Genomic DNA, 26,756 nt, shown 5'->3' on the forward strand with positions numbered 1-26,756 from the left:
GGTCAGGTCCTGTAGCCATAATCGTACAGTCGTGAGCATATGAAATGATTGTAGCTCCTTCTGGTGGGGAAGGAAGTTTTGATATGTAAAAATTAAACAGAAGCGGGTATAGGACACCACCCTGTAGAACCCGCTGTTTAATTTTTCTAGGTTTAAAAATTTCGTTCCTAAATTGAATCGACGCCTATCGACCACTCAGATAATTAGCGGTCCATCTTCTTAGACAAGCGGGAAGGTATGAGCCTTCTATGTCTTGGAGTAGCATGCCGTGGTTGACTGTGTTAAAAGATTTTGACAGGTCAAGTGCCACGCGCACCGTCCTATGATGGGGTTTTTGCTGATTTAATCCGTAATTAAGCTGCGTCTTAATGGCATTGAGCGCGGTGGTGGTGCTGTAGATTTTACGCAAGCCATGTTGGTGCGTGGCTAGGCGAAGATTTGCCGTGAAATGAGGGAGCAGAACGGTTTCCAATGTATTAGCTACTGGAAAAAGGAGTGATATCTGTCGATAAGACTCGCCTTCGTTAGCTGGTTTGCCAGGCTTTAGTAGCGGGATTATCCTTGCCATTTTCCATTTTTCGGGAATAACGAAAGATTCCAGTGACAGGTTGAAAACATGTGTGAGGTATTTTATTCCCTCATCGCCAAGGTGTTTAAGCATTGGCATGGCTATTCCGTCGGGGCCTATCGACTTTGAGGGCTTGGCCTTGCGGATGGCTGCTTCAACCTTTGTGGGGGTGATGGTAATGGTTGGGACGTCGTGTTTATGTTTATGAGCTCGTCTGTTAGCACGACGTCTGGCGTTATCTACAGAAGAATGCATTATAAATTTTCAGCAAAAGCCGCTCACGCATTTCTTCGAATCAGATAAAGTTTTGACACAGAAGGCTGTAGATACTTTATCGTTGTGTTTAGTTGGATTAGACGGTTGACCACAATTTACCAACACCCGCAGAGAGGTTGCAGTTCTTAAGATGCTCCTCCCATTTGGTGCGCTTATGTTCATTACCGCATTATATCCAAGTTAAGATGGGGGCTCTCGGGCTGAGGAGTCTCGCAAGGTCACGTTCTCTTGCTAAATTTGCGGCTTCGGCCACGAAATTCGATATGATTTCAGATATTTTACCGGCCGGGATTAAGCGTACAGAGCTGAAGCGATGACCTTGCGGAACGCACGCTCGCCTTGCCGGACATCAGTCGGAACGGGAAGAGCAGCAAAAGATTGATTTGTAAAGGTTGTGTATTCTTCCCAATTGCCTTTTTTTAAATTAATGAAAGTCCGCTTTTCAGCGGTGATAAAATTGGCAGGTCGCTCAATTTAAAGGAGTATGGGCAGGTGATCAGAAGCTAAAGTAAGGATCGGTTGCCATTCAACGCAATTTATGAGCCCTGCACTGACGACTGAGATTTCAGGTGAGTTGTGGCAATTACCTGCAATTCTGCCGTTTCTCGTGCAGAAAGTCATATTGTCTATTTGCTTTGCTAGCTGCCTGCCTCTGCTGTCGACTGGCAAGCTGGAATGCCAGAGATCGTGGCGAGAGTTGAGATCACCAAGGATAAGACGGTTTTCGCCACAGAGCAGCGTACTGATATCTGGGCAATAGCGACTTGGACAGCAGGTGGGAGGGGAAATATAGATGTTAATTATTTCTAGGTCAACATCGCCTGACCGGATGGTTATGCCTTGACTTTGTAAGGTATTATCCCTGCGGCTGATGTTAGGTTGAAATAGACTATATTGCATATTGCCACCACCATGCGTTGGGTGGAAGCGCCATTTGGCGCGAGCAACAGCGGACGGTTGACGTCGACTGCTGAGCAGCGTCGCTGCTAGAAGGTGGCGGAGGTACGTTTGAGAGTGAACCGCGGGACGTCCTTGGACGTGAACAGCAGGGAGCCACAAAGGTTTTATAGAAATTTCGGGGCGACGAACGATAGGTTCTAACCCAGAACATCCCGAACCATGCAACCATCCTTTACACGTGACACACTGGCAAGAGTATGACCGTCTAAAGTAAATCCTTTTCCGACATATGCAGCAGAACCACGGCCTGGGACCGGGGTTAGGTTCAATACCTTCCTGGAGCAGGAGGGTATAGAGCAGTCCAGCTGCAAGGAGCTGCCCCGAGGGTGACAATTTGTGGGATGGACGCAACAAATTAAATGGGGTTACACTGAAATGACAGCCTTTGGTCGGGAAACAAAATCTCGAGTCGCTCCGGTACGAAGAACCGGCTGCCGTGGGAAGCTTCTGCAGAGGGAGGTTATTGGTATTCGCCACCGTCGGAGCATTGGTGCGATAGCACAATGACCTGTGATCACATCCGTAAGTACCCTCACCGCGGATTTGTTCAGTTTGAGAAGGAAGCTGGTGCCTTTCCTATCCAAGCATGGCTATAAGACCTTGACACCTCGCAGTCAACCCTGTTGGTCCGATTCCCTGTTCCCATATTCCTCTATTCTCCCCAAAAGATAACCCAGCGGTGGTCGGACGGAGCTTCACTTTGGTCCAAATCGGAACCTTTCCTAGCCATCTCATCTGCGAGTTCATTGAAGGGAATGAAACGCTGTGCCCAGGGACCCAGGAAAGGGAGACATTGAGATGACTTATAGAAGCCAGCAAGGCTCGACACGATACGATGTCCGATTTTATCATGCTGGACTCTAATGCCCTTAAGGAGGCTTGGCTGTCAACAAATACTGTTGTTGATGTTGTTGTAGCGATAAGGGCACTCCCCTAAGGTCTTGGGGAGTGTTATCGATGTTGATGGTCCTTCGCCGAATGCAGATCCGGTACGTTCCGGTACCAAGCCCGACCATCTCGTGGTTGATTTGTCATTACCACATGCGACCGTCTAGGCCATACGACCCGCCCACCCTCTAGATCCATGAAGAGATCGGGGTCGCCAGAGCCTCGGTTGTTAATTTAACAGAACTCGCCACAGATAGATGAGGTTCACAATTGGGTATGGAGAAGCTATATATATATTTTTTAACCTGAAAGGGTTGCACTACACAACCCCTTGAATCTATTTGGTATTTTAGTCGCCTCTTCCCACAGGCAAAACTACCGCGGGTATATTCTAACCCCATAACCCGCGGGGGGTTGAAGCAGCTTTGTTTCTCTCTCTATGGCATAGACCTTGGCCTGGAATACACTGCATGCGTCAGGAAGTCGGAATGTTTGGCTTAACTGTAGATGTGCTGAGTACATCCCAGCTCCAGGTCCCTTTTCTATTTTCAAGCCGTCGGTGTAGCTTGTAATTCCCCTACCATTGTCTAGGCCTTCACATTCCTCCCTTGAAAGATATCGTCGGATTTTGGATGTTAGGTCGGTTATTATTCCGTTTAATTGTCCCTTCGTTACGTCGTCCAGAATCGTCGCGCTCTTAGTAGTCTGACTGCACGAAGACTTGTAGAGGCGTCAAGTGAAACATTACATTTAGCGCTTCCTGAGGTGCGCTGCTCACGGCGCCTGACATTCCCGGGCATGCCAGCCTTTGTACCTTCCCGACCCTCTGTTGATTATTATTCTTGTCTAGCGCCTTCCACCAGACCAGAGCTCCATATGTTAATATCGGTCGAATGACTGTGCTGTACAGACCATGTGGTGCCAGTCCGCAGTTCCGTCCAAAAGCCCTTTTACAGGTAGTATGCTGCTAGATCTTTCTTTGATCTCATCTTAACGTTCCTTCTCCAGCTCAATTTGGAATCCAGTGTAATATCAAGATATTTGGCTTCCGAAGATAGTTTTACGTTGTGCCGTTTAACCTCGGTAAGTTAAAGGAGGGTCCATTTGTCTTTGTCGTGAAAACGACAAATTCGGTTTTTGTTGGGTTTACCCCCAGCTCATTTTGCCTTGCCCATCGCGAAATTTCGCAAAGTGACATTTCCATGAGATCGCTGATCGTTGGCAAGAATTTGCCTGTGATCAGAATCACTAAGTCGTCGGGGCACGCAACAACCTTTCTTCCTTTTCTCCTAAAGATTCTAGATTTGGGGTGTGCTGGTGGTCCTTTTGCCAATAGAACCAGTTCCTAAAGTTGCATTAACTGTGATATTTTATTTAATTTTTTTATATTTTTATCTATGATATTTGGTTTACATACTATTGGATACCTGCAGTATCTGTAATATTTGTGATATAGGTTTAAGTACGAATTAATTTGTGCATTAGCCCAGTGAAGTAGTTTGCAGGTAAACTATAGAAAAGTTTAGAAGCCTCAAGAAAATTAGGCCCGACATTTAGTCGTGGGTCGAGGCCACAAGTTGGACGTGGAAAATAATCACCCTTATCGCGAAGTTCAGACGGAAAAGTGTTCACCTTCACTAGTTTTGTTCGGGTGAACTTTTTTCGGCTATCGGCAATTTCGCGCAAAAAAAAGTTCACTGATGTTCTATTGTGCATTAGCAGTAAACAAATAATTTATTTGCAATTGTGTAAATTTTGTAAACAAGCACCTTTTTCTTAAAAAACAGCAAAAATAGAGATAAAAAATTTATAAAAAACTGTTTAGTATTGCACTTAGCTTGGTATTGATTGAGCGCGAGGAGAATATAAATGTGAAAGCGATTCGGAGGCAATTTGGTCATTCCATACCTAGAAAAAGATACGTTGTCAAAAAAAATAGAATTTACATACTTCGCAATAAAGAATTTTACTTTTTTCCTCTCAGCTTCACTCTTAACAGGTGGACCAAGGCTATTAAACATAAAGTAAGCTGCTTCCAGAAGTCCGCTACTTTTTCCCGATTCTCTTTTGAAAACCCTCTTGCAATGTCCGGATTTTGCATCATCTTGTCAAGCAAAATTTCCGATAGTGCATTATTTATTGATTTACTGCTAATAATAAAAGTACATATAATTATAAGAACATCAATATTCAAAAACAAAAATTACTTACATTTTGTTTTTCTCTCGTTCGCCTGTAAAATATAAGTGAATAAATTTGGGTTTCCCTGCTGTTAATTTCGCCCAAACAAAGAGTTGCCAATAAGGCGAAATCTTTTTCGAACGCCAAAAATTGTTTCGCCGGCGTGAAAGCCGAAAGGTAAGTTTGAAGCGAATATGTAAAAGTTTCATTAAACTGTGCCTAGTGAAGTTATAATAATAATATAGGTTTTATAGCATTTGGGTGTAGGTTTACTTTTTATTTAATGTAAGTGTTGAATTTGTTAAATAAATTAAGAAATGTATGGATGAAAATGGAACTTTTCAATAACGCAGGGCGGGTAAGTGAAGGTGAGTGATAGGAAAATTACTAACTGTCTACGGACAGACTAATGTCAGGTTTGGGGCACTATAAGGGAGTCAGCACAGCGCTCCCGGTTCAGCGCAAGTTACACTAAAGAGGGTGAGAAGACTCCACCTGACAGCACAGGCCTTCGCTTTCACCTCTTCTAACACTGCCGCTTACGTCTATTGTATCTTTTTCAGCTATCCCTCTTTTTCAAACTCACATGCAGGTATGATCCCTCTTTTTGTTCATGTGGCTGCATGTAATCAACATCGATAACACTACCCACAACCTTCGGAAACAATAAAAACAGTACAAAGAGCGGATGTTCTAACACACCCCTAGCATTTAGATCACCCTCCGCATTCATATTCATATTCATATTCATATTTATTGAGTCAATGGCAGAAACCTTACTGACTAGATTTACAAGTTTGCAAATTAACTTAAAACTAAGCAACTAAAATTAATTAATTCAAGGATGAGATAAATTTTCTCGATAGTAAGACTCAATCCGTAACTTAAACAAAGGCCTGGGCATTGCAAAGTCAAGATTTAGCATTCTGGAAATTTTATTAAACTCTTCGAGACCTCTTGTGAGAGGGGCAAAGCTAAGGTAATTGGTTCTCAGAACTTCACCGTAGAATATATTAGGAGAGCGCAGAGATCTACTAGGAACTAGAAAATTTAACTGTTCCAACAGAGCTGAGCAATCAATAGTACCAGAGATAATATCGTAAATAAACATTAAATGTTGTACTGAGCGTCTGACATGCAGTGGCATAACATTTATAAGCATGCACCTGTTTATATAAGGTGGTAGGGGGTTAACAAAATGAAGGGGTAGGAGGGCGAATCGAATGAATTTACGTTGAACCCTTTCAATTCTAGCAGAGTATGTGCTGTAAATGGGATTCCAGATGATAGAGGCGTACTCTAATTTAGATCGCACTAATGAATTATACAATATACTCCTAGTGTATGGGTCCTTAAAATCCTTCGCATAACGCCGTAAAAAAGCTAAATTAGCATACGCTTTTGGTATAAGATAGTTAACATGGTTAACGAAAGTGAACGAAGAGTCGAAAATGACACCAAGATCACGAAATTCTTTGACCGAGGCAAGATATGTATTAGCGATATAGTATGTTGACGTAAGCGCACTTGTAGATCTAGAAAACGTTATATGCCAACATTTGCTACTGTTAAGTCTCAGATGATTATTAAAAGCCCACACATTAAGAGCATCCAAATCTCTCTGTAGGAGCAATGCATCAGATACAGTGGTGATACGCCTAAACAGTTTTAAATCATCAGCATAAAGTAAATAATTTGAATGCTTTAAATATAAGCCGACGTCATTAATGAAGATAACAAATAAGATTGGACCGAGAATACTACCTTGTGGCACCCCAGAGGTTGCCAAGAACTCATACGACCTCATATTCTCGATTTCAACAAATAAAATTCGGTTTGTCAGGTATGACTTTAACCATGACAGAAAAGCTGAATGGAAACCAATGTACTCAAGTTTCTGAAGAAGTATCTTGTGGGACACTGTATCAAACGCCTTAGAGAAATCTGTATATATAGTATCCACTTGATACCCATCCTTAAAAGCAGAAACACAGTATTGCGAAAAAACAGCTAAGTTTGTCACTGTTGAACGACACGCAACAAACCCATGCTGACATGGATCGATTATTCCTTTAATAGCAAAAGCCAACTTCTCCTTTACTACTTTCTCAAACAGTTTTGAACAGGTTGATAGTTTAGAGATTGGCCTGTAGTTTGCTACCTCGCTCTTATTTCCAGACTTGAAGATTGGAGTAATAGAAGCCAATTTCCATCGATCAATGAAAACGCCAGTGGACAATGACACATTAAAGATATGGCACAACGGCACGCATAGCGAACTACTACATTTTTTAACCAAAAAAGAAGACAGCCCATCAATATCTTTTTTTAAAGAAGATTGTAGGGACGAGATGCCAATAATAATATCTGATTCCGATACCAATAATGAGCCAAAGTCCAAGGAATTTGCTGTATCAGAACCAACCCTAACATCAGAAATATTAGAGTCAACAACAAAATTAGATTTGAAAAAATCAGCAAAAAGGTTCACTGTTTCCACTAAACTGTTTGAACTAATGCCACTAAAATTGACAGAGGTTGGAATATTGGAGCAACCTTTTTTTGTACGGACAAAGTTCCAAAAGGCCTTGGGATTTTGCTTTAACTCTTCTTCGAAACGGGAGATGTATTTATTATATAAAAACTTATCAAGCACATTGAACTGATTCATGTATAATAAATATCGATCTCTAAATGAAAAGTCGTTGGTTGCTTTGTACAACTTAAAATACTTATTTCTAAGATTTTTAAGCTTTTTTAACCTGGTATTGTACCAGGGTAATTTATGTATTTTGCTTCGAAGAAGGGGGAGATTTCTACTAAATATATCAGATAACTGCAGCAGAAAAATTTCAAAGCATTCAGAGGCATTTTTAGCACAGAAAATAGAACTTCCAGTCAATTTCAGCAATACTCGAATTGAGTGCATCAAAATTTGCATCTTTGAAATTGTAGGAGGGAGTATTTTGAGTGGTATTGTTGTTAGGTACAAATTCAATGAATTTTAATAATAAAGATAAGGGTACGTGATGCATGTCCGATTTGCAGATAGGAAATTGACACTCAGATAAGTGAGAAATTAAATTTTCATCGACAAAAATAAGATCCAGTATGTTATTTAGCTGGTTCACAAATGAATTAATCTGAACAAAGTTGGCACTAAAAAGAGTATCTAAAAAATATATTTCATGTTAATGATTGACATTCATAGGTGTTAATAGATTATCATTTAGCAATTTTGACCAAACAACCCTGTTCATATTAAAATCACCCAAAACGCAAAAATGACTGTTAACATTTTTTTCGTAAACTTCAAAAATATTATTCACATGCGCGCAGTACAGAGACTCATTACTACAAGGCGGAATATACGAAAGACAAATAAACAGCTTTCCAAACAGCCCACAAATAGATACACACATTTGGTCCAGTAGCGAGTCAGTATTGGGTAGCTGAACGAAAGAAGAAAGGAGGGTACGTCTTACGGCAATTAGTACCCCGCCACCTCTTTGGCATCCCGTTTTGATTGGATCCCTATCCTTACGATAGGTATGAAACAAAGTAGTATCAAAAAATTCTGCGTCAAAGAAATCATTGTTGAGCCAGGTCTCAACTATGACATACACATCATATTCACAGCGCGAAGTGACTAAGAAAATATCCTTAGCTTTAGTTCTCATCCCCGAGATATTTTGGTAGTAAATATTTACATTATTAAAAATTGAATTTTGCGGATTATTTACTAGGAGTTGAGCGTTTGGCCTTTGCCCTTTTGAAAAAAACGAAACGGCTTTACTTTAACATCAGTTGGCCATATAGAAGAGTCGCTGCACCTCAACCAATCGAAATCTAGGGGAGAACCTAAACAGAAAAATCCGAAGAAGAACCGTTAGTACTTCTTCGCAAACACTAGAATCTCTCTAGGCCCTATCACACTTACTGCCTCTAGATCTGACCGCTGTATCACTCTTAACCTAGCAAGCGCTTGGCACGAGCACAAAGAAGGCAAGCATTATGAGGAAATACGGCACCTGAGAACACAGCCGTATGAAGAAAGAAACACAAACAGGTCCCCACTGATATCCGAAAAAAAGCGTCGGACCTAAATACCAGGAATATTCGGGCGAACCCCATTCTTAAAGATAAATACCCGGAACTGTCAGAAGAGGAAAGTACTCTCCCTAGGGAGACGCGCGTCACTCTAGCATAACTTCGTTCTAGATACTGTAACAGGTTAAACTCTATTCTACCCAGAATCAACCTTGATATACATAATGTACGTCCTGCTTGCAATGTGTCCCCACATAACACCAAGCGTCTCTTCAATTGCAATGTGGAACCAACGCGTCGAATAACCCTATCGCTCAGGTTTCCTCCCTGTCCTCACTAATGCAGGCACCTTGTCGTTGGTATGACGGCTGAGCCGAACTCCATAGCGCCCGACTATGGGGCTGAGCCGCTTAGGCCCTGCATCTACCCCGTTTCTCTTCATAGGATGCCGGTTATCAAGAACTGCCAACCCCCTAATCCAGCGTGTTATGTGAACCGTGCCTATTGGACGATTTGCAGCCAAGGGATATATTCGGCCGCATTTGAATGGAGCCTTCCCGATACCGGCCCGCCTCGGGAAGTAATATCGCTTGTCATGGGCCCGTGAGACAGTGGAAGAATGTCGAAGAAAGCTCACTGGCGAAAACTTTGCTGCGAGCAACCCTCAATTTTGCAACCGCATCGAAGAGGAAGAAGCCCCGAAAGGCAAGAGGAAGCGATTGCCCCAGCGGGTTAGGGGTCAGAATATACCCGCGGTAGGTATGCCTGTCGTAAGAAACGACTAAAATACCATATTCAAGGGGCTGTGTAGCGCAACCCTTTCAGGTTGCTAGCGCAACAGGAGTTTGCCTCGGATATTGAAAGATTGGCTCATCTCGCAAATGCGGACGCACCCGTGGAATACATCGAGAGGATAAAAATCCAGAGTTTTTTAAATGGCATACGGGACGTGGAAACGAAGCCGGCTACATACGCAAACCCAAAGCTGACATTTTCTGAAACGGTATCCCATGCACTGACTCAGGAAACAGCCTCACTTTTAAGCAAGCCAGCGTACAAAGCCTACCGTGTGGAAGTGGAAAGGCCAGATTGGGTAGACACAAATTTGGAAGCACTGAAGGGATCACAACAGAAAAATACGGGAGTTATGAAATGTTTCAAGTGCGGCAACCCATGTCACAATGCACGTCATTGCAACACCAACCCTAATACTTCCAACAATGTGGGTGGTCGTAAACGCAGAGCTGAAGGAGATGAGCAAATCTCCAAAAACAATCAATCGTTAAAGTAAAGCGTGTCAGCCGCAAGGGGCGACAGCTGGATCCCTCAATTGAATGCCCCATAATCTCTATCTCACAAATTGGAAGAAGGTCAAACAATCTTACTGTCGGAGGACATGTGGATGGAAAGGAACGTTTACTAACTGTAGATACGGGTGCATCTCATTCCGTCATTCGATCAGATTTAGTCAAGAAGAAGATAAGACCATTGCTTGGAGCAAGATTACGTACAGCCACGGGAGAGGACACCCAGGTAATTGGAGAAGTAGCATGTGAAGTAGCAATTGGGAACGTCACGGTACTACACAACTTTATAGTGGCAGAGATTGTTGATGAAATCATAATTGTAGTGGACTTCTTAATCGACCAAGGCATCAAGATCGATATGCAAAGCAAGACGATGCGATATAAGAACATGGATGTACCACTTAATTTCGGCTACGAGAGAGGCTACAGCAGTAAACGAGTCCGCTTCCCAAGGCAGTCGGTTCTATGTACCGGAGCGACTCGGGATTTTTCTCGACCAAGGACTGTCATCTCAGTGTAACCCCATTTAATTTGTTTCGTCCCTCCCACAAATTGTCATCCTCCCAGCAGCACCTTGCAGCAGGACTGCTCCATATTCTCTTGCTCCGGGAAGGTATCGAGTCCAATCCGGGTCCGTCCCCTGACCCCGGTCCTGAGAAATGGTTTTGCTGCATCTGCTGGAAAATAATCTTTTTAGGACGGTCATACTATGTTCAGTGTGTCTCGTGTAAGGGATGGTTGCATCGGACAGGTTGTTCTGGGCTTGATCCCAGAACCCGACGTCCACGTAACTTTTATAAATCTTTTGTGGCTCCTTGCTGTTCACGCCCAAGGGCGTCCCTTAGTCTACGCCTAAGCGCCCCCCCCCCCCCCCCCCCCACTACCTTCCAGCAGCCCCGCTGTTCAGCAAGCCACAACAAGTACCCGCTGCTGCTCGCGCCCCACGGCGCCAACAACTCAAACAGCTGCTACCACTCATAACTACAATCTCCGTAGTAGAGTCGGAAGCAATGCTGAGCAACAGCCCCTGCCCCCGTCTTCTCCCCCCCCCCCCCCCCCCCTTCCGCTCTTTTCCGGCAGCAATCGTGTAGGTCAGGGAAACAGACTCTTAGTCCCTACCTCCGTTTGCACCGTTTGCCAGCACAGAATGTATATGTTTGCGACATACACCCAATGCAGCTCCTGCCTTGGGTGGTGCCACTTTCCTAGATGTTCTGGTCTCCGCGACGGCAACCCCCCACCGGGTTTCATCGCGCCATGTTGCCATACCGCAAACCCAAATCATCCGGGTACCCCAATGCTTGCCCAAGGACGCCCAGTCCCAGGGCCACAACAGCAACTGCGTCCTGGCCTTCCTCAACCCAGGCGTAGTCTACCGTCACTTACCCCCAGAGTGGCGACGTCTCCCCCCATGCACTTCAGAATTCTGCAGTTAAACTGTAATGGACTAACTGGGAAGATTACGGAGATAATCGATTTCATGAAGCGGCACAACATCCGCATTGCTGCGATTCAAGAGACTAAACTCACAGCACGATCTGCATTGCAGACCTGTTCTGGGTTTAATGTCCACAGAAAAGATCGCGAGAGCGGAAATGGAGGTGGCCTCGCGTTTATAATACACCACTCTGTGCAATATTATATATTTGATCCTGGCATCGACCGCAGGGACAATGTCTTAGAACGTCAAGGCCTATCTGTCCGGTCAGGCGATAAAAACCTAGAAATCATCAACATCTACATCCCCCCTGCCACCTGTTGCCCCAGTGGATACCGCCCTAATATCAGAGCCTTACTCACTGGCAACAATCGCATTATCTTAGGCGATTTCAATGCCCATCACGATCTATGGCATTCAAACTTGCGGGCGGACAGTAGGGGTGAGATGTTGGCGGATCAAATAGAAGGAACGACGTTCTGCACAATAAACGGAGACGCCCCCACACGTATGGTAGGAAGCTGTCACAGTTCGCCAGATATCTCAATCGTGAGCGCAGAACTCGTAAACTGCGTCAACTGGCAGCCGATGGTAACATTGGCATCCGACCACCTGCCTATACTTATTTCGTTCGAGCGTACCGCCGACTTCATCGTCACCGAAAAACGCACTTTCATAAACTTTAAAAAAGGAAAGTGGGAAGAATATAAATATTTTACAGACAACCTCTTTGCTGCCCTCCCTATCCCGACTGATGCCCGCCAAGGGGAGCGTGCCTTCCGCAAGGTCATTGAATCCGCCTCGGCACGTTTCATTCCCGCCGGGAGAATTCCCGAAATCCGGCCCCACTTCCCGGCGGACGCCGCAAACTTAGCGAGAGAACGTGACCTTATAAGGCAGCTTGATCCAGGCGACCCCCAAATAAGGGATATAAACCAATGCATCAGATTGCTTGTGGATGAACACAAGCGGGCGAAATGGGAGGAGCACCTAAGAGGTTGTAACCTCTCTACCGGTGTGGGTAAACTTTGGTCTACCGTAAAGTCCCTATCGAATCCGACTAAGCACAAAGACAAAGTTTCCATCGCCTTTCGCGACAAAGTGCTGTCGGATGCGAAAAAATGCGCTAGCGCTTTCTGCCGACAATATATAATGCATTCTACGGTCGACAAAGATAGACGGAGGGCCAACAGACACGCAAATAAACACAAATTCAGCGCGTCACCAATCACCATCACCGCTAAAGAGGTTGAGTACGCCATTGGTCGCGCTAAACCATCCAAAGCAGTGGGCCCAGACGGCATAGCCATGCCGATGCTTAAAAGCCTAGGGAAAGAGGGTTTCAAATATTTAGCGCAGGTCTTCAACCTGTCTCTTTCCACCTTTGTCATACCCGGGAAATGGAAAATGGCCAAGGTGGTCCCGCTACTAAAGCCTGGTAAACCAGCTAACATAGGAGAGTCGTATCGTCCGATATCTCTCCTATCGCCAGTGGCAAAGACGCTCGAAGCCATTTTGCTCCATTATTTCCAAGCAAATTTGCAGCTAGCCTCTCATCAGCATGGCTTCAGAAAACTCCATCGCACTACCTCCGCGCTAAATGCCATTAGCACCCAGATAAATAGCGGTTTAAATCAAAACCCCCACCATAGAACAGTATTCGTAGACCTATCAAAGGCCTTTGATACGGTCAACCATGGCTCGTTACTGCAAGACCTGGAAGGGTCTACCCTTCCCCCATGTCTTAAAAGGTGGACCGCAAATTATCTGGGTGGTCGGCAGGCATCGGTGCAATTTAGAAACGAAACATCAAAACCAAGGAGAATTAAACAAGGGGTGCCACAAGGTGGTGTCCTATCCCCACTTTTGTTTAATTTCTACATATCTAAGCTCCCTTCACCACCGCAAGGAGTCACAATCGTTTCCTACGCCGATGACTGCACAGTAATGGCCATAGGCCCAGGCCCACAGATCGATGAGCTATGCAATAAAATAAACGGCTACCTCCCTGATCTCTCCAGTTTTTTCGCCTCGCGAAACCTGGCATTATCACCGACTAAATCTTCCGCGACCTTATTTACAACATGGACGTCCCAAATGTCGACCATTTTGAACATCCACGTCGATGGCACTACGCTACCGACTGTGCTACACCCCAAAATCTTGGGTGTGACGTTTGATCAGGATCTACATTTTGGTGAGCACGCAACCGCAATTGTTCCGAGAATTCAGAGCCGTAACAAAATCCTCAAATCCCTTGCTGGCAGTACCTGGGGAAAAGATAAAGAAACGCTCATGACTACATATAAAGCAATTAGCCAGCCGATTACGTGCTGCGCGTCACCTATATGGTCGCCAAGCCTAAAAATTACCCACTGGAAGAAGCTACAGGCCTGCCAAAATACTGCTCTCAGAATTGCCACGGGCTGTCTTCTTATGTCCCCAGAACACCATCTGCATAATGAGGCGAGAATACTCCCCATCAGGGAGAGAAACGAGATGCTGACCAAACAGTTCCTGTTAAATACCCAGAAACCTGGGCATCCCAACAGACATCTGATTGATGAGCCAGCACCGCCTAGGGGCTTAAGGAGTCATCTCCGTAAGCATCTTGAGGAAACACGGCACCTGAGAACCCAGCCGTATGAAGCGAAAAAACACAAGCAGGTCCTTGGTGAACTCCACAAACAGGCGTCGGACCTTTATGCCGGGAATTGCCCGGTGAATCCAGTACTCAAAGAAAAGTATCCAAAGCTCGCGGAAGAGGAACGCATACTCCCCAGGGAAACGCGAGTCACTCTGGCTCAACTTCGTTCTGGATACTGTAACAGGTTAAACTCTTACCTATCCAGAATCAACCCCGACATACAAAATGTATGCCCCGCTTGCAATGTGTCCCCACATGACACCAACCATCTCTTTAATTGTAATGTGTATCCAACGCCTCTAACACCCCTTTCCTTATGGTCCACCCCTGTTGAAACAGCAAGTTTCCTTGGACTCCCGTTAGAGGATAATGTGATCGGTCGCGGCTGTTAGGTGGGGCGAAGCACTGCTACAACAACAACAACAGTGCTGGTGGAAGAGAGTCAGCAAATACCACCAAAATCAGAAGCAGTCATCTGGGCAAAGATTGATGGAGATTGTGGGACAAACAAATTTTGGGTTGTCGAAGCAGCAAACAAATCAGCACCGAACATACTTGTAGGAAAAAACCCTGGCTATGGCAAAACAAGATGAACGTATTCCGGTAACAGTACTCAATGAGTTCAAGTCACCACTCAAACTGACAAAAGGAGCTATATTGGGAAGGTGCCAAGAGGCTGAAATAGTTATTAACTGTGAACAGCTCCAGGAACACGTTTCAACTAGCAAGACTGATCTTTCAAATGACATCACGGCATGGACGGAGGGGCTAGATCAAGATTATCAGAGTAAGGCAAAGCAACTGCTCCTAAGTGAGCAATCAATAGTACCAGAGATAATATCGTAAATAAACATTAAATGTTGTACTGAGCGTCTGACATGCAGTGGCATAACATTTATAAGCATGCACCTGTTTATATAAGGTGGTAGGGGATTAACAAAATGAAGGGGTAGGAGGGCGAATCGAATGAATTTACGTTGAACCATTTCAATTCTAGCAGAGTATGTGCTGTAAATGGGATTCCATATGATAGAGGCGTACTCTAATTTAGATCGCACTAATGAATTATACAATATACTCCTAGTGTATGGGTCCTTAAAATCCTTCGCATAACGCCGTAAAAAAGCTAAATTAGCATACGCTTTTGGTATAAGATAGTTAACATGGTTAACGAAAGTGAACGAAGAGTCGAAAATGACACCAAGATCACGAAATTCTTTGACCGAGGCAAGATATGTATTAGCGATATAGTATGTTGACGTAAGCGCACTTGTAGATCTAGAAAACGTTATATGCCAACATTTGCTACTGTTAAGTCTCAGATGATTATTAAAAGCCCACACATTAAGAGCATCCAAATCTCTCTGTAGGAGCAATGCATCAGATACAGTGGTGATACGCCTAAACAGTTATCAGCATAAAGTAAATAATTTGAATGCTTTAAATATAAGCCGACGTCATTAATGAAGATAACAAATAAGATTGGACCGAGAATACTACCTTGTGGCACCCCAGAGGTTGCCAAGAACTCATACGACCTCATATTCTCGATTTCAACAAATAAAATTCGGTTTGTCAGGTATGACTTTAACCATGACAGAAAAGCTGAATGGAAACCAATGTACTCAAGTTTCTGAAGAAGTATCTTGTGGGACACTGTATCAAACGCCTTAGAGAAATCTGTATATATAGTATAAACTTGATACCCATCCTTAAAAGCAGAAACACAGTATTGCGAAAAAACAGCTAAGTTTGTCACTGTTGAACGACACGCAACAAACCCATGCTGACATGGATCGATTATTCCTTTAATAGCAAAAGCCAACTTCTCCTTTACTACTTTCTCAAACAGTTTTGAACAGGTTGATAGTTTAGAGATTGGCCTGTAGTTTGCTACCTCGCTCTTATTTCCAGACTTGAAGATTGGAGTAATAGAAGCCAATTTCCATCGATCAATGAAAACGCCAGTGGACAATGACACATTAAAGATATGGCACAACGGCACGCATAGCGAACTACTACATTTTTTAACCAAAAAAGAAGACAGCCCATCAATATCTTTTTTTAAAGAAGATTGTAGGGACGAGATGCCAATAATAATATCTGATTCCGATACCAATAATGAGCCAAAGTCCAAGGAATTTGCTGTATCAGAACCAACCCTAACATCAGAAATATTAGAGTCAACAACAAAATTAGATTTGAAAAAATCAGCAAAAAGGTTCACTGTTTCCACTAAACTGTTTGAACTAATGCCATTAGAATTGACAGAGGTTGGAATATTGGAGCAACCTTTTTTTGTACGGACAAAGTTCCAAAAGGCCTTGGGATTTTGCTTTAACTCTTCTTCGAAACGGGAGATGTATTTATTATATAAAAACTTATCAAGCACATTGAACTGATTCATGTATAATAATGTGTATCCAACGCCTCTAACACCCCTTTCCTTATGGTCCACCCCTGTTGAAACAGCAAGTTTCCTTGGACTCCCGTTAGAGGATAATGTGATCGGTCGCGGCTGTTAGGTGGGGCGAAGCACTGCTACAACAACAACAACAGTGCTGGTGGAAGAGAGTCAGCAAATACCACCAAAATCAGAAGCAGTCATCTGGGCAAAGACTGATGGAGATTGTGGGACAAACAAATTTTGGGTTGTCGAAGCAGCAAACAAATCAGCACCGAACATACTTGTAGGAAAAAACCCTGGCTATGGCAAAACAAGATGAACGTATTCCGGTAACAGTACTCAATGAGTTCAAGTCACCACTCAAACTGACAAAAGGAGCTATATTGGGAAGGTGCCAAGAGGCTGAAATAGTTATTAACTGTGAACAGCTCCAGGAACACGTTTCAACTAGCAAGACTGATCTTTCAAATGACATCACGGCATGGACGGAGGGGCTAGATCAAGATTATCAGAGTAAGGCAAAGCAACTGCTCCTAAGTGAGCAATCAATAGTACCAGAGATAATATCGTAAATAAACATTAAATGTTGTACTGAGCGTCTGACATGCAGTGGCATAACATTTATAAGCATGCACCTGTTTATATAAGGTGGTAGGGGATTAACAAAATGAAGGGGTAGGAGGGCGAATCGAATGAATTTACGTTGAACCATTTCAATTCTAGCAGAGTATGTGCTGTAAATGGGATTCCATATGATAGAGGCGTACTCTAATTTAGATCGCACTAATGAATTATACAATATACTCCTAGTGTATGGGTCCTTAAAATCCTTCGCATAACGCCGTAAAAAAGCTAAATTAGCATACGCTTTTGGTATAAGATAGTTAACATGGTTAACGAAAGTGAACGAAGAGTCGAAAATGACACCAAGATCACGAAATTCTTTGACCGAGGCAAGATATGTATTAGCGATATAGTATGTTGACGTAAGCGCACTTGTAGATCTAGAAAACGTTATATGCCAACATTTGCTACTGTTAAGTCTCAGATGATTATTAAAAGCCCACACATTAAGAGCATCCAAATCTCTCTGTAGGAGCAATGCATCAGATACAGTGGTGATACGCCTAAACAGTTATCAGCATAAAGTAAATAATTTGAATGCTTTAAATATAAGCCGACGTCATTAATGAAGATAACAAATAAGATTGGACCGAGAATACTACCTTGTGGCACCCCAGAGGTTGCCAAGAACTCATACGACCTCATATTCTCGATTTCAACAAATAAAATTCGGTTTGTCAGGTATGACTTTAACCATGACAGAAAAGCTGAATGGAAACCAATGTACTCAAGTTTCTGAAGAAGTATCTTGTGGGACACTGTATCAAACGCCTTAGAGAAATCTGTATATATAGTATAAACTTGATACCCATCCTTAAAAGCAGAAACACAGTATTGCGAAAAAACAGCTAAGTTTGTCACTGTTGAACGACACGCAACAAACCCATGCTGACATGGATCGATTATTCCTTTAATAGCAAAAGCCAACTTCTCCTTTACTACTTTCTCAAACAGTTTTGAACAGGTTGATAGTTTAGAGATTGGCCTGTAGTTTGCTACCTCGCTCTTATTTCCAGACTTGAAGATTGGAGTAATAGAAGCCAATTTCCATCGATCAATGAAAACGCCAGTGGACAATGACACATTAAAGATATGGCACAACGGCACGCATAGCGAACTACTACATTTTTTAACCAAAAAAGAAGACAGCCCATCAATATCTTTTTTTAAAGAAGATTGTAGGGACGAGATGCCAATAATAATATCTGATTCCGATACCAATAATGAGCCAAAGTCCAAGGAATTTGCTGTATCAGAACCAACCCTAACATCAGAAATATTAGAGTCAACAACAAAATTAGATTTGAAAAAATCAGCAAAAAGGTTCACTGTTTCCACTAAACTGTTTGAACTAATGCCATTAGAATTGACAGAGGTTGGAATATTGGAGCAACCTTTTTTTGTACGGACAAAGTTCCAAAAGGCCTTGGGATTTTGCTTTAACTCTTCTTCGAAACGGGAGATGTATTTATTATATAAAAACTTATCAAGCACATTGAACTGATTCATGTATAATAATGTGTATCCAACGCCTCTAACACCCCTTTCCTTATGGTCCACCCCTGTTGAAACAGCAAGTTTCCTTGGACTCCCGTTAGAGGATAATGTGATCGGTCGCGGCTGTTAGGTGGGGCGAAGCACTGCTACAACAACAACAACAGTGCTGGTGGAAGAGAGTCAGCAAATACCACCAAAATCAGAAGCAGTCATCTGGGCAAAGACTGATGGAGATTGTGGGACAAACAAATTTTGGGTTGTCGAAGCAGCAAACAAATCAGCACCGAACATACTTGTAGGAAAAAACCCTGGCTATGGCAAAACAAGATGAACGTATTCCGGTAACAGTACTCAATGAGTTCAAGTCACCACTCAAACTGACAAAAGGAGCTATATTGGGAAGGTGCCAAGAGGCTGAAATAGTTATTAACTGTGAACAGCTCCAGGAACACGTTTCAACTAGCAAGACTGATCTTTCAAATGACATCACGGCATGGACGGAGGGGCTAGATCAAGATTATCAGAGTAAGGCAAAGCAACTGCTCCTAAAGTACGCAAACATATTTGACCAGGATGGTTCCAAACCAGGCCGCACCAATGTTGTGAAACATCAAATTGACACTGGAGACGCGAGGCCGATACGTCAAGCTCCTTGTAGTGTTCCACTGGCCAAGCGGGAAGTTGTGAGTCAAATCGTACAAGAAATGATCGACAGCGGCGTCATCGAACCATAATCTAGTCCATGGAGCTCACCGGTGGTACTTGTGAAGAAGAAGGATGGGAAAATGAGGTTTTGCGTGGACTGCCGCAAGTTGAACGACGTCACGAAAAAGGATAGCTACCCATTGCCAAGAATTGACGACACTCTGGACTCGCTCTCTGGTACGAAATGGTTTTCCACACGGACTTGAAAAGTGGCTACTGGCAAGTGGTGGTGAAGGAGGAAGACAAAGAAAAAACAGCCTTCAGCGTCGGAGATGGTCTTTGGCAATTTACAGTAATGCCTTTTGGACTTTGTAATGCACCAGCTACTTTCGAGAGACTCATGGATCAGATATTGGAAGGACTACATTGGAAAACATGCTTGGTGTACCTGGACGACATCATCGTATTGGGCAAGAAATTTGATGAACATCTTAAAAACTTAGAGGAAGTTTTCCAGAGAATAGCTGGCGCTGGTCTGAAACTAAGTCCCAAAAAGTTTTGGCTGTTTAAAAAGGAAGTAAATTACTTCGGTCGGTTGGCGGCCACCGTGGTGTGATGGTAGCGTGCTCCGCCTATCACACCGTATGCCCTGGGTTCAACTCCCGGGCAAAGCAACATCAAAATTTTAGAAATAAGATTTCTCAATTAGAAGAAAATTTTTCTAAGCGGGGTCGCCCCTCGGCAGTGTCTGGCAAGCGCTCCGATTGTATTTCTGCCATGAAAAGCTCTCAGTGAAAACTCATCTGCCTTGCAGATGCCGTTCGGAGTCGGCATAAAACATGTAGGTCCCGTCCGGCCAATTTGTAGGGAAAAATCAAGAGGAGCACGACGCAAATTGGAAGAGAAGCTCGGCCTTAGATCTCTTCGGAGGTTATCGCGCCTTACATTTATTTTTTTTTTATAAATTACTTCGGTCACAAGGTAACGACAGAAGGTATCTGTACAGCGAATGAAAAGATAGAGGCAGTAAAAGATTGGTCAAAACCACAGAATTTGCATGAATTAAGAAGTTTCCTTGGGCTGTGCACATATTACCGCCGATTTGTACCAAACTTTTCCAGCGTAGCCCATAGCCTCCATGAGCTTACAAGAAAAAATAAAGCTTTTGAATGGAAGAAGGAGCAAGAAGTGGCTTTCCAAATATTGGAGGAGCGTTTGTGCTCTGCCCCAATGTTAGCATATACGATTCCAGGAGCAACATTTATTCTAGATACAGATGCGAGTGGATATGCTATAGGAGGCGTTTTATCATAACTGGTCGATGGACAGGAGAAGGTAGTTGCATATTACAGCCGTTCGATTGGAAAACCAGAGAGGAACTATTGCGTTACACGGAGAGAGCTGTTGGCATTGGTAGAGTGCATTAAAGATTTACAAATACTTCTACAGCCAGCAATTCCGCGTCAGGATAGATCACGCAGCGCTGAAATGGCTTCTGTAGTTTCGTAATCCGGAAGGACAATTGAAACGGTGGATCGAGCGACTACAAAGCTATGGCTTTTCCATTGAGCATCGAAAAGGTAGTACCCATGGAAATGCTGATGCAATGTCACGAAGACCATGTAGTTTGGAATGCAAGCACTGTTCAAAGGCCGGCTAAAGAATACATTATAAATGTCCGGCTAATGACTATAACGTGTACGGATGAATGGGATAAGGAACAACTATGAAAGTGTCAGCTAGAAGATACAGATCTGTCACATGTTATGCAAGGGCTCGAACGAAACGAAAGACCAAGCAGAGAGGAGATGTCAGCAGAGAGTCCCATTGCGAAGTCATATTGGACACAGTGGAACAGTTTAGAATTAATATCCGGTTGCTTGAATCGAGTATGGGAGAGTGAGGATGGTCAATGCAAGAAGAAACTGATAGTTGTTCCCAAAAAGAGGATTCCTGACGTGCACAGCAAGCTGCATAATGGTCCAAGTGGAGGTCATCTTGGAATCACGGAGACGCTCGAGAAAATTAAGCAGGGATTCTATTGGATTGGTTGCCTTCAGTCGGTCACCGAGTGGATTGCCAACTGCGAGGTTTGCAACAGAGCGAAAGGGCCCAAAACACGAAGTCATGGCCAGATGAAACAGTATATTTCAGGTGCACTATTTGAAAGGATCGCCATGGATGTCGCAGGTCCATTTCCTACTAGCAACCGCGAAAACAAATACATACTGGCGGTTATGGATTATTTCAGTAAATGGCCAGAGGTATACCCAATCCCAAACCAAGAAGTGGAAACAGTAGCAGAAGTGGTTACAAACGATTGGGTTGCAAGGTATGGTGTATCAATGGAGTTACATTCTGACCAAGGCAGGAATTTTGAATCAGCTGTGTTCCAAGAAATGTGTAAGAAGTTGGGCATTCGAAAAACACGGACAACTGCATTGCATCCTCAGTCCGATGGTATGGTGGAACGTTTCAATAGAACATTGGAGGAGCATTTACGTAAAGTAGTAGACAAGTACCATAAAGAGTGGGAGACACACATATCTTTATTCTTGATGGCCTATCGATCGGCAGTACATGAGACAACGGGCCAAACTACCGCAAAGGTAATTTTTGGCAATGACCTTCGACTGCCAGCTGATTTGAAGTATGGGATAGATGTCGATGCGGAGAGAAATGTCAAGAAATCCACTGGTGTCTTGAAAGAAGAGCTGAGAGAGATACACGATCTGGTAAGGCAACGAGCAAAGATTATGAAAGCGAGGTACGATAAAGCAATTAATTCAGAAGGGTTTCAGGAAGGAGATTTGGTGCTATTATACAACCCACAACGAAAAAAAGGTTTGTCCCCGAAATTTCAGTGTAATTGGGAAGGCCCATACAAAGTTGTAAAACGGATCAACGATGTAGTGTACCGCATACAAACCATTGGCAAACCACGAACCAAAATGAAAGTGGTTCATTTGGAAAGGCTGGCAGCGTTTAGATCGAGAGATTTGTCTGATCGGGACGATCAGACTTAGGTGGAGGGCAGTGTGACGAATATGAGTGACACCAGGTGATATTCACATCCCTAGTCTGATGCTAAGTAAATGAAATCACAACAACAATAAAGCAGACAGTCACTTGTATCTACATAAACGAATAAAACATTATGTCTACACATATGTACGTACACGCAGCATAGAAGAGATGCTCCCAAAAGTATGCAATTGTAATTGTTGAAGTGTCGCTCACAAATACACGCATATGAGAAGCTATATACGTGCATCTGTAGTTATAATTATATGGCGGCAACTAAGTAAGATATTTGGCTTGGATATCATACGTGGTTCCAGGCTCTGGATAAGGGACTGGTATCAGTCTTAGACCGGCCATAGTGACGAATTGTCACACGTGATTGGTTGTCACGTCCTGCACGAGGTGCCCCTGCTTCTACTGATAATGGCGGATCTAGAGAGGACAACTCGATAACACCCGCACCCCTGAGTCATTGTGCCGAGCTCAGGGGAGGGAGGAGCCTGTTAAGGGTCAAGATCGGTACTCAACGGTGACGAACTGGATTGTTAGGGACTTGATTTTGACTATGGATAGGAATTGATGACTTTGGGCTGGTTGGTTCAGTATTCTGCCACCTTAGTAGGTCGGGGTGAAACCCTATCGAAATGGCTGGTAGGCTAATGCTGCACCTGCCCACGTCCCGTTAAAACCGTGGCGGGCCTCAAGGTACGTTCCGGCTCCGTCGCCGTTAAGTTGGTGGTGTAGGTGCGGTTGAAGATTTCCCCGCTTTGCGTCCGGTCTGGCTCTGAACGCATTACCCATAAGGTAATGCGTCAACCCTCGCGTGGCCTCCCTGCGCAGCATAGATAACCACGGGACCGTTGAAGGGCGACTACACAATCGGCTCCGGATAGCGGCCTTGAGGGGGGACTTCTTAGAATGGACACGAAGACGAACAAAAAGGAGTGTAGGAGTGACGGCGAAGGTCGTCATGGTGCGAGGGACGCGACAGGTGCGGAGAGTGCCCCGAAGCAGGTCGCCGCCAGCCGGGAAAGCTCCCGGCGGGTCAAAAGGGCTGATCAGACGGATCAGCGCAGGGGTTTGGTTTCAAACCCCGTAGGTACGGGTAGTTCGGGTAGTGGAGGGGTGTCGAAACCGACACCCAATGCAGGCCCATATGGGGCTGTGACAGGGAAAGGCAGAGGTCCGGCGAATGCGACGGACCAGCCCAGTACTAGTAAGGAAGCCCTGTAGCCAGGAGCTTTCCCAACGGGAGCCCTGGGGTCGAAGCCTGCCGGGAAAGGTAGGCGATCGACGCCGCGTAGGAAAGCTCTGGGTGATCGGCGCCTAGCTGAGAAGATCTTGGAGCGCTACGGCGGAAGGGATGCAGCTCAGATGTCTGAGAAGCATTCCCGGACGCTGGAGTGGGCCAGGAGCGTCGTAGCTTGCGACGACCACACACCGGTGTCGAACGATGCGGGTGAGCAGCAGGGTTTGGGGGCTATCAAACGGCAAAGGTCGGATGAGCGGAATGCCTCAACGACAAAAAGGGCCCGAGGAGGTGAGGACGCAATTTCGTTTAGCGAAATCGCTAAACGAGCGGGCTCCATCACCCTCGGGGTCCTGGATAGGAGTAGGGAGGATGGTGCCATCTCCCGAGAGGAGTGGCCGTGGATCGCCAGCGCCATATCAGCGGCCTATATGACCGCTGTTATGGAGAGCCCAGGTACGCGGACATGCTTCGAATACTCGGGGTGGTATAATGGTTTTAGACTGATTACTTGTGCTGACGAGCGGTCGCCTGTATCTTTAAGAAAATAATTTCTTTAGTTGGGGAGGTCTGGAGTGGAGCCATACTCGAGGCCGTGGAACGGAGGGATCTCCCCCTTCGACCGAGGGCTCGGGTGTGGTTGCCTGCCGGGCCATCTCAGCCGGAGAAAATACTTGAATTAATGCGTTACTGCAACCCGAACCTTCCGACGCATAACTGGAGGGTCCTCAGAGTAGAGGAGGCTGTTGGGCCACGTCGGCAAGTGCTGATTCTGCTAAACGCAGAGTCCACCGGTCCTCTCTCTGACACGAGGGGGGTTATCTCCTATGACCTCGAGCGTGTGGTTCTCAAAATCTACCACGCCGATTCCAGGGGAGATGGTTCCTCTCCCACAGAGACTGTTCGGGAGGTGGAGGCGTCCGCAGGGGAGCCAGTACCCATGGTTGTGGATGCTGACTCCGCTAATTTGGACAGCGAAAGCACTGTTGACGTCCCGTCAATAGCGGGATCTGTCATCAGTGCTAGTCGTCTGGCTGATAGGGTCGAGGAGGAGCTCCTGGCCTCCGAGGGCGAATCATCGATGGCGGGATCCGTCATCAGTGTAAGTCGTCTGTTGGGGGGGGGGGGGGGGGGGGGGAGGAGGATCTCCTAGTCTCCGAGGGCGAAGCCGCCAAGGATGGGGTGCAGAAGAAGAAGGATGGTGTTGATGGAAATCCGTCAAATCAATCTTCAGCATTCTAAGGCGGCTTCCGCAAACTTGTTGCTCAGTCTTGAGAAAGGCGGAGTTGATATAGTCCTTGTCCAGGAGCCGTGGCTGAGTAGTAACGGCGGAAAAATTTCTGGATTAAGGACGGGAAAATTCAACACCTTGGTGCATGGGGAGGCAGGTATGCCTAGATCCTGTGTGCTTATTAAAAAGGAATTTAAAGCTTTTATTCTCTCTAATTTCAGCAATGCTGACGTAACCACTGTCTGCCTCGAGCGAGGCAGTAACGAATTGTGGGTGGTCTCAGCGTATATGCCCCATGGGGACGTAACGGGACCACCGCCTGTGATACTGGGCGAAATCACCGCTGAAGCAAGGCGGAGAGGTGTTGGCGTAATCATAGGTGCCGATGCTAATGCACACCATAGCATATGGGGGAGCTCGGATACGAACACCAGAAGTGAGTCTTTATTTACTTTTATTGTAGATGAGGGACTTTGTATATGTAATAGGGGGAATGACCCGACTTTTATTACTGCGGTAAGGGAGGAGGTCCTGGACCTCACCCTGGTTAGCAGAGAACTGGAAGATCGGATATCTGGATGGAGGGTTCTTAACGAGCACTCTTTCTCTGATCACCGATATATTCAGTTCTCGGTGAATGAAGAACGTCCCGGTAAAATATCTTTTAGGAACCCTAAAAGTACCAACTGGGACTTGTATTGTAGGAAGTTGGGAGAGCTATTGCCTGAGGCGCCTATCGTTGGTTCGGACCTGTCCGAATCTGAAATAGACGGTCTGGTGGAAAACTTCACCTTGGCAAGCAATAGCGCCTTTCAAAAGTCCTGCCCACTGAAAACATATAGGGAGAAGGGCAAGCCGCCCTGGTGGTCTGATTCCCTTGACGACCTAAGAGCGTCCAGTAGGCGGCTCTTTAACAGAGCCAGGAGGAGTAAACTACCCTCGGACTGGGAGCTCTATAAGGTGAGTCTGGGGATTTATAAATATGAAATAAGGTTAGCCAAGCGAGATTCATGGCGAAGCTTCTGCGAAAACGTAGAGGACTGCAATGAATCCGCGAGGCTTAGAAAAATACTCTCTAGGAATCCCGCCCCTCGGGGGTATCTGAGAGATGATGGTGGGGACTGGTCGATGAGTAGCGAGGAGTCCCTGAGACTTTTACTGGACAATCATTTTCCCGATTTCCCAGTTGCGCGGGGATCTTCGCTTGCGTGGTCGGCGGTTGCTGGCCATGCAGAAATGCCTGCCGTCCCACTACGGGAAAGTCAAATATCCTGGGCTATAAATTCGTTCAAGCCCTATAAGTCACCCGGTCCGGATGGCATCATTCCTGCGCAACTTCAAGGGTCTTTAGGGATTTCCTGCCGCTGGTTGGCCATCATCTACACTAACTGCCTCAGGCTTAACTATATCCCTAAGTCGTGGCACACGGTTAGGGTCATCTTCATTCCGAAGGCCGGCAGGAGCTCTCATGTGTCACCTAAGGATTTCAGGCCAATCAGTCTCTCGTCGTTTCTTCTTAAGACGTTTGAGCGGCTGATTGACCTGTACCTACGAGAAAGGATACCTGGGGGGTTACTGTCGGCTTCACAGCATGCGTACTGCAAAGGCAGATCGACGGAAACGGCTCTCCATTCGATTGTAAAGCAAATAGAGGGGTCTCTAGAACATAAAGAGTATGCTCTGGGTGCCTTTCTAGACATCGAGGGGGCTTTTAACAATGTCTTACCGGGGGCAATCGAAAGAGCTCTGGTGGGTTTAGGAGTC

General features: G+C 44.9%; 1 protein-coding gene across 1 annotated transcript in view; it reads right to left on the reverse strand.

Annotated features, from left to right (window-relative positions):
- Window positions 1–26,756, reverse strand: part of Lipt1 (Lipoyltransferase 1) — a 514,034-nt gene that overhangs the window by 83,203 nt on the left and 404,075 nt on the right. The window lies entirely within an intron of this gene.

The sequence above is a fragment of the Eurosta solidaginis genome, chromosome 3 (genome assembly GCF_040869045.1).
Source record: "Eurosta solidaginis isolate ZX-2024a chromosome 3, ASM4086904v1, whole genome shotgun sequence".
Classification (NCBI taxonomy): domain Eukaryota; kingdom Metazoa; phylum Arthropoda; class Insecta; order Diptera; family Tephritidae; genus Eurosta; species Eurosta solidaginis.